A 9,782-nucleotide genomic window follows, 5' to 3' on the forward strand; every position below is an offset into this window, starting at 1 on the left:
GCCACTTGGAAATGCTGCAGAATCGTGTAAAGCCATAATGTGGTCACTTTATGTCAGTTTAGTGTGTTGTTCAATCTTAAGCTCTAAAACCCATGGCAGTTTGATATGAAAATGACAATAGATTTCATGTGTGCCAAACAATTATGGCACACAAATTATGGCACACAAATAGCTATTTCAGTTGAAGCTGGCTGAAATGTTCAGATTCCTCAAAGATAACTCCTATAAAGCAGATAATAATTCAATCATTTGCTGTTGTGTGGACCTTAACCTCAAAAGAATGTGCCTAACCACAACTGAAGTTCAAAGAGTACATTCCAATCAAGGTGCATGTAAACTTGTATTCCTTGGGTGAGCTTTTTGGAACAGGTGAATTCAAAATTTCCTGAGTCATTCAGTCTTCCAACAATAAGGTGTTATAGCTTATATTCAGAAAGGTAACCAAGCTAATCTGTTACGATACTTCGGTAAAATCCCTACAAAAGCTCTTCTTAGTTATAGTTATGCTGTCCTTTGATATGGTGAGAGGCAGGAAGGGAAGGGACCATGTGGGCAATACTGTTTTGCTGTTCCATTATCTTTTCATGACTCAATAAATGCCAACAACATGGCAACCTGGTCATGTACCTTGATGGTCCTTGATGGTCTGTAAATAATCCAAGATGATCACCCTAATTATATGGCTATGGAATATATAAGGGTAAGAGCTCTTTAAAAAGGTCACTTCATCAGTTTACATTATTGGTTGCACACCTTAAAAATGTTGCCTCCAAAGGTAATAAATCAACAAGCATAGTCAAAATCAGATTTCTTGGGTGTATAATATCTAGTGACTACAATTCAATCCAAAATCATATATGCTTAAAATGTTGAGCTGTAGTCACTGGATATTGGAAGTCTTGCTATAGTAGACTGGTAAGATCATTATTACAGTATTTTGTCATATATTGACAAAACTGGTAGGATGATTATCACAGTATTTTATACATTGAAGGCCGGTTTGGGTATATCATAAGTCACGACTTATGCATGTTGTCTCATCTTAAAATACATTCTCATGTATAAATACATAAAATAGTACTTTTTATTGTTCACCAGTAATAGCATTGATTGCAGTGGTTGGTAGTTGTCAATCATTGTCCAGATGGTTGAGGGTTCATGAAGACAAATATGTTTGACCAGAGCATGAAAGAAAAAAAAGTGTATGAGTAGTTAACATTCAAGCAGCATCTTCCTTGTACTCAATATCAGAATTCAAACACTAGTTCACTTAATAGAGTAGATCATGTTTTTACTTTTGAACAGAGACACCTTTTTGAACTAAATGCAAGAGAAGGTTTGGGTTTACACATAGAAACAGATTTTTAGAGTGTATTTTAGGATCTCAGCAATAGCTATTATGTTGTTTCTGTGTATGCACAGTGCAACAATGAAGCTGCAAAAGCAAATATATTAAATGTCTTTGTAGTCCCAACAAATACTGAAGCTGAGCTAGTGCGGGCAATTCTAACTATTTTAGAAAAATAAGTTTGTGGTTATAATGAGGGGTAATGGTGAAAGAAAGTGAGTAGATTTTAGATTATTATGCTTAAAAACATAAGACCAAATCTGCACATTTATAAAAAATCATAAATATAATTTCTATATACAATTATTTCAGTCTCTTTGCAAATGTTTTTATGTAGAAGTTAAGTGTATACATAAAATTGTGCCATAAATGTCCATAGTCAATAAAAGATAGTTTTATAGTAAATTGTACATAAGACATAGAACAAGTAATTTCTTACGTTCATCTCTTGGCACAATGTATTTGAGGAATAATTTATTACATATACAGCTTGATTTGATATAAGGCTACTCATTTTAAGAGAACAAATAATCCTATCTGTTTGAATTTGCTATTTTAGTGTGCTTATGATGCTAATTATTAAGTCACATATACATTGAATAAGATGTTTATTTCTGTTTTATTTCTTTCATGCTTTTCTCAAAGGCTGCTTTAAATCTGCAGTTCAGGACTAACAGCAAGACTGCCAAAAGGTCTTTAAAAAAAAGAAAAATTCAACATTCTTGTTTTTTTTAAAAAGGGAAGTTTTACCAGGAAGAATTTTAGCTCAGTAAGGTGCAACAGTGGTGGCACTGATATGAAATTAAGTTTAGTACAATAATATAATGTACCCCTTAAACGAATGAATAAACCAGAAATATTTGCAAATTTCTTGGGACACAGTCTCAGCCATAAATAACATTTCAGAATATAAAATATGTGCATATGTACCATAATATAAAAATATACGAGTATTTTAAAGAATGGTAAGACAAGTTTGAAGCATCCACATGCTTTACAGATAAAGCATCTTGGATAAAATCTTGATGTCTGGTAACTGATTTCAGTGTGATTCAGAAGTGGCTTGCAATTTCTACTATTGGGGATACTTTTTCAACTTCCAGTCTAACCTTCACAGAAATTTCATTATTTCCGCAGGGAATGTTAATTAAACGAAAATTTTTGTGGTATCTTAAAGGCACAAATTATAGCATATGTTTTAATGATTGGTCAAGTTCATTTCTAGACCAAAGTATTCACAAAACCTGAAAGCTAGAATTTGTATATCTCAAATGAATCAAGTTAATTGTCTAAAAATTTCTTTCTAGTAGTAATGTTATTAAAAATTACAATTACTGTGATAAAAAAATTAGTAGAAATAAAATAATAGGTATAGAAAAAAGGAATATAGAAAAGTGTGTGTATGTGTAAGAGAGACTTCCCTCTTTGTTACAATAATTATAAGCAATTTTAATAACTTATACCTCTTAAAATGCAACAAATGATCTCTTCTTTCCATATCCATCTTTTATCGATGACAAATCCTTAAAAATACTCATCATTTCAGTCCTGATCAGCAAAAGTCCATTAAGGGTTGCAAAAGAAACAACTTTGTCTATTTAATCACAATAAACAGAACAATTTTATATTCCTTTCTTTTAACAATCTTGTTCATTAGTCCCCTCAGGTATCCTAAAATTTGATTTTTATTTAGTTCTTTGCCTCTACACAAATTTTTCAAAGCTTTAATAAGACACTTTTGTAAATCCAATATAGGAAGATTACCCAAGTAACACTCTTGGTTTGCTATTTGTAAATCCCTTTCAGTTATTAAGACATCAACCAATTTCCTTTGTGTATCTGGTGTAAATTCTTTTTTTTCCACTTTCAGATCAGTCTCAATCTTGTCCAATAAAATTTGTTCCTCTTTCATAACTTCTTTTAAACAAAGTGCATGTATAGACTCTTAAAATTAATTTTGGAACCATTGTTCAAAATTATTCTTCAATATGTTGAATGTTAAAATGTTTCGCACTATTTCAGGGGTGTCAAACACAACACAGCGTCACGTGTCATATCAGGAATTTTTTCCTCTTCACTAAACCAGGCATGACACATCCAGCCTGTGGGCCATGAGTTTGACAGCCCTGCTCTATTTGTAAGTCAAATTTAAGTGTTCCCCTTTAATTGTAATCTTTAATTCCTTCTAGTTTCCTCTAACACTCATCCTTTTCCTATTTATTCTAGAATTTTTTTTTAGGTTCTTGCACTTGCATTTAAAACTTCTTTCACTAAGAATTTACGGTACTATTGATCCAAATGTTCCTACCATAATAGCTGAAATGCAGTTAGCAACTGATTTCTGAAAGTAATTAGAAAAGGAAGCATGGGGATGCTGTATCCTTCCAAAGACTCCAGTTTAACAAGGTGGTTATTCCCTCATCTCCCACACCTGTATTGCAGTCTCCTTGCAAGGAGCATTGTTGGGCAATCTGAAGTTTTGTCCTTGCCCAGGGAGGAATTTTGAGTGGGTCTTATTGACTTTTCATTCTGCCATCTTGTTTTTCTCTCATTTCATCTCTGGAAGAATTTTCTAAACATTGTTGTTTATAAAGGAGTGAATACCGAAACCCAGAACGATAGTGATTAGATAAGCTAGGTCTGCTCTTTCAAATAACTAGGCATGATGAACCTCTTTCCATATCTTTATAGACAGGGCGCTAAATTTGCAACTGTTCTCTTAATCAGACTGGCAGCACTAAAGACACCAGACTTTAAAAAGAAATGGCTGTTAAGGAGTGTATTTCAGCAGATTTGGGATTTATGTTTTGGATTTATATTACTTAGTTTAAATATTTCAGGTAAATGTGATAGCTTTACATTTTTGGATTAATGTTAATTATGTATTTAATATATTGATAGTTGTATGATAATTTGTACATAGTGTACTGTAATGGCACCCTTGGAATAAAATATACTAGGGAAGGAATCCAGCCAAGCAACTTGCCGTCTCAGTGTTCTTAGCTTTGCATCCTAGAACCCTACGATGATTATACTTCTATATTTAGCTTCAATTTCAGAATGCAGAATTTTCTGCTTGGGGGGGGGGGGGCTAATTTGCAGGTATAGGATTACCTGGCTGAACTCAATCTCCAACTCAAAAATTCTTAGGAAAGTGTAAATGCTTATTTCTCTCTTTTTTGCACAGAATATGGAACAATATGTACAGTATTGTTAAAAATCTGATTGTGTAATACCAAAACACACCACTTGTAATCTTAGACTAGAAATGCTTCAGTGTATATTGCTACTATAAAGTAATTCAGTTCCGCAAGCAACAGCTTGATATTTTAATTATAACTTTTTACCAGTTCTTCAATGTTTATCATAATGTAAGAAAGTCCATAATTTCACAACAAGAAATACTTTGATTAATACTATTGCAAATGTTCTCTGTTGTAAAAGCAAAAGTCCTATCATGTACAGATCGCACAAATGTTTCACATAGTACAGCCACAATCTGGTAGATAATATAGTGATCTGTAATATTCAAGCACCAAGAATTCCCCGCCATCCCCAAATGTCTCTTTAAGGACAGCAATCCTGTAATTTTTTTCAAATACCTCTGATTAAGAAAAGGGAAGCACAGTTGTAATGCATCTGTTTTGGTGAATACACAGAATTACTGGTCTAAATGTTCTTGATACAATTACATTACCTTCATAATAAAGCAAATCAACAAAGAACTACTTCTGTTTTCTGTGTATTCAGGATGCTTTGGAAAATGTTTATTGATCTCAATCTTAATTGTTCCATGGTCTTAAAAAATATATTTTTTGAATACTCAGTGGGACCTCTGACATATATCTTGAACAGAATTTCTCCCTACTATATATAGTTGTATGGCATGTTATTTTATCTATCTATCTATCTATCTATCTATCTATCTATCTATCTATCTATCTATCTATCTATCTATCTCAAATGGTTACACGAAAGCTCTTGAACTAACTTGTCCTTCTGGATCACGATGAAAATATTTAGAAGAGTTTATAACAATTACTGTGAGAAGTTGTACAAGGAGTCAAGTCCAGAAGTAGATTGGTCAAACAGGTCTAAGACAAAATGTTTGATGTAAACCAAGAGTTTTCCATGTTTTGCCAATGATGTACAGTTTTAGTTCATCTTGTGACACACAAAACTGTCCTCTACCTCATGTGATTCAAAACGAGACAGAACAAGAGAGAGATTTTGTACAGTTTTAGTAAAAAAAACAATGCATTTAGCTGTTCATTTAATTTACAAATTTTGGATTATATTTATTAAAATATGACATACTGTGCTCTTTGCTTATACCTCAAATGTATTTTGTGCAGTTTTCCATTTTTCATGCATTGTAAATATCTTGTATAGTTTGTGATCCACATTCAAATAAACAATTCAAATCAACGACTTCCATCTTTCTTATCCTTTGTACATACAGCCTTGTGAATTGAATGTTTGTTCCAATTATTTCTCAATGCTAGTTTTGTACACTGACAATGTGCCATTCACTGTAGTCTTTATAATGGCATAAATTGGAAGACCTCTATGGCTATCTTAAGTTGAAAAGCATTGCTTCCCATTGTATTTATCCCTGTTGGGGAAAAAAAAGTGGGTTTTTGAAATAATAACAAAAGCTCTTCTACGAGTCACCCCTGGATTCCCATCATTTTGTTTGCAAAGCTAGGAAAATTAAATTTGGTCAACACAATGACAGGTCAGCCTATAATTCTGAACATGCCTTCATCCCTCATCATTGTTTAGAATATTGGAATATATAGTCCTGAAGAGAAGATAATTATGCAGTTATCTTCACTCCAAGCAGTTGAAAATTGCTTTGCCATTTAACATAAGGATTTGATGATAAAGGTAGTATCAGGGTTCCAAGTAATAGATCCATATCAAGCAAAACTCCAAGGCAGGTAGATTCCACAAAGAATAGCTTTATTGGATGTATCATTGGCACATATCTGGTGAAAACTGACTGAAGGTTCCCATGGTTTTCACTTAATTAAAAGTAAAATTTTGTCACTGTCAAAACAATCAGTCACATGGTCCAATCATGGTGCTGTCTAGTTGCCTGGTGACATCACTCCGCCTTCCTCTGACCAGGTCTGAGAATGTCCTTGGTTCCCAAGAGAAAGTATTTTGTTTTGGCTATAAAACCCCAGCTATCCCCCCTTCCTATCTCTCAGCTCCAGTGTGGCAACACTGAAGCTGTCAAGATGAGCTTCGGTCAGGACAGCTTCAGGGTTGACTGGTAGGTCTCACGTAATGACAGGTCACTCGGTGTCCATTCTAAGTTACATCGGATCCCCCCCCACATAAAAAAGGGTACTTAAGACCCAGGTTTGTATTTCTGACATTCATCCGCCTCTCCCATTGTCACATGATCACATTTGGGGCATTTAGCAACCAGCCCATAGTTATGCCAATTTGTAGCATTCTCGGAGATCATGTGACCACAATGTACAATGTTTTTTTTGCTGGAAACTTGACACACATCCAGTTTCCTACAAAAAAAACCCCACCTGTCATTAAGCAAACAATGGGTTTGCTTAATGACCATGACATTTGCTTTACTGCTACATTCACTTAATGACCATGGCAAAAAAAAAAAAAAAAAAGCAAAATCAGGTTGATCACCTGATCCCTTTAATGACTGACTTGATTTTTAATCACAATTTGGGGTATCAATGCTGATTGTTAAACACAAGGACTACCTCTAATGAACTTATATCAACTCCTGTTGGACCAACATGCACCCAAAGTCTTCTGCATACAACTGAGCTGATCAACCTGGAGTGGATTTACAGAGATAGAGAGAGACAGGTAGTCTTCACTGAGTGCCTTATACAGTGCCTGTTCAAAGTAATGACAGTGCTAAAAAATAACTTTGAACCCTTACTTTTATGACTGGTGCAATGAATATCCAGAATGATTGGTCTAAATGTTCTTGGTGCAATTATATTACCTTCACGATAAAGCAAATCAGCAATGAACAAACTTCTATTTTCTGTGTATTCAAGGATGCTTTGGAGCAGGGGTTGCCAATCTTTTGGACCTCAGGGACCACCAAACTCATAATTTAAAATCCCGCGGACCAGAGACCCTGGGAAAATCTCCAAAAAAGTCTGCAGGAAAATCCCCCACCCCGTTTTCCTACTAATCAATCATTCTTTATTTGGGATCACAGGATACTGTCTCCACCTTTGTTCTCAGGGGCAGAGAGAGAAAGAGAGACTTTTGGCTTCATGCAAGGAAAGCAGCAGAAACAGCAGAAGTCTTTCTTTCTCTCCCCCAAACTCCGCCAGAAATGAATCTTTGAGACTTGTCACGCCAGCACAGCCTCTTCGACAGTGGTGGGATTCAAATTTTTTTTACTACCGGTTCTGTGGCTGTGGCTTGATGGGTATGGCAGGGGAAGGGACTGCAAAATCTCCAGTCAGGTGGGATTTGTACGTTCTCTGAACTACTCAAAATGTCCGCTACCTGTTCTCCAGAACTGGTCAGAACCTGCTGGATACCACCTCTGCTCTTGGATCAGGATGCTTTCAGGGTCCCAAAGACTCATTTCTGGCAGAGTTTGGGGAAGAGAAAGAAAGTCTTTTGCTGCTTTCCTTGCATGCAGCCAAAAGCAGAAGAAGAAAGAAGCGGAAAGAAGCCCCCTTTGCCCTTTCCCCCCTCCTCTCACTACCTCGTGTTGTTCGCAATGCAAGCGACGCAAGCCTTGTGTTCAAACGAGCCATGTGGGTGGCACAGCCTTGTGTTCTTGTGCAGCCTGGATTAATTACTTTGGGGGTAACATTTCTCTGTGGACCACCAAAATTTTCTCACGGACCACCAGTTGTCCCCAGCTCACTGGTTGGCAACCACTGCTTTGGAGAGTGATATTGACCTCAATCTTAATTGTTCCACAGTCTTGAAAAATACATATTACAATCATGAATGTCATTCATGTAAATTGCAACTGGCACACATTTCTGCTTGAGACAACCAGAATTAATACTGTAAGTACGTGAGGCAGAAGTAAAACAGTAAAGCATAGTCAAGTGATTTTTCACTTACCAACCTTGGCACAACTTAACAACCAATGAAGTAAGATTGTAAGCCCAATTGTAGTCACGTGATTTCTCTTCTCAGTGACTGTGTCAGTCCCAATTGTGGCTGCTAAGTGAGGATTACCTTTATATAAATAAATCAGCCTTGGTACATTCAAAATGTACGGATTTTATCTTACACAATTTCCAGCAGTGGCCATATTGTTGGGAAATTCTGGGAACTAAGCACACAGGGAAGTGTGCCCAGATTGGGTAAGGCTAAAAGAAGCCTCAGGAGGCATGCATAAGCGCATCAACGTGCCTACCGTTCCTGTCCTATTGTTTCTTTTTATTTTTCTTATATGTATCCATTTCATGTATTCATAACTATGTTTATACTTATACCTGTTGTCTTATAATTGCTTGACAAAATGAATAAATAAAATACATAAATAAAATGGGTACTGATTGATGGTTCTTCCTGCTCATGTAAGGAAAGAAATTCTACTGAGTGAAGTATCTACTCTGCTTTTCCTATTTGGCAACTTTGCCTTTTCTCTTGAAAGAGATTTTTGAATATTCCAACTCCCCAGAGCCAAGGAAGATGGAAAGCCCACAAGGGACTTGATTCTGGAACCAAGTTTCTTTGTTATCAAATGAGATCCTGGATCTATCATGAAGGGGTCACGTAGCTATTTCATCTTTCTGTAACAATGTGGTTTTCTTTTTGATATGGCAGGAGAAAAATAGCGAGAAAACTTTCTCTCTGTTTGAAAAACGTGTATAAGTGGAAGACAATGAAATAAGGACTGTTTTCCCTGTTGCCTCTTCTCCAATGCCCAGGTTAAAGTCTGTGAAGGAGGCAGAAGGATTGAAGTTGAGGACAGGCACACAGAGAGAAAAATATTGATTGCATAGATTAGCTTTTGTTATCTTTTCATTTTCTAACGGAAGATTGAGGCACATGTATGTGAGATGAGTAAAACTGTAAACTTAGGGATGGTTTCACCTGCTCCCCCTACCCAGTGGTGGGAGTCAAAATTTTAAACTACCAGTTCTGTGGGCGTGGCTTGGTGGGCGTGGCAGGGGAAGGATACTGTAAAATCTCCAGTCAGAGGTGGTATTTGCTGGTTCTGCAAACTACTCAAAATTTCCACTACCGGTTCTCCAGAACTGGTCAGAACCTGCTAAATACCGCCTCTGACTTGCACCCACAGTGCTCTCCCAATACAGTCTTTCACATGTTTAATTGTATGTCATTGTGAGTTGCCAAAAAGTCAAGGAAATATGTCAAGCAACCTGCTATGCAATGTGGAATGCCATACCTCAAATTGCCACCAGTGGTCGCTACAGGCACGTTTTTATTCACAAAA

This window comes from Notechis scutatus, chromosome 4 (assembly GCF_049901735.1).
Source record: "Notechis scutatus isolate UNSWTSFEM ecotype Mainland chromosome 4, rNotScu1.2, whole genome shotgun sequence".
In the NCBI taxonomy this organism is placed as follows: domain Eukaryota; kingdom Metazoa; phylum Chordata; class Lepidosauria; order Squamata; family Elapidae; genus Notechis; species Notechis scutatus.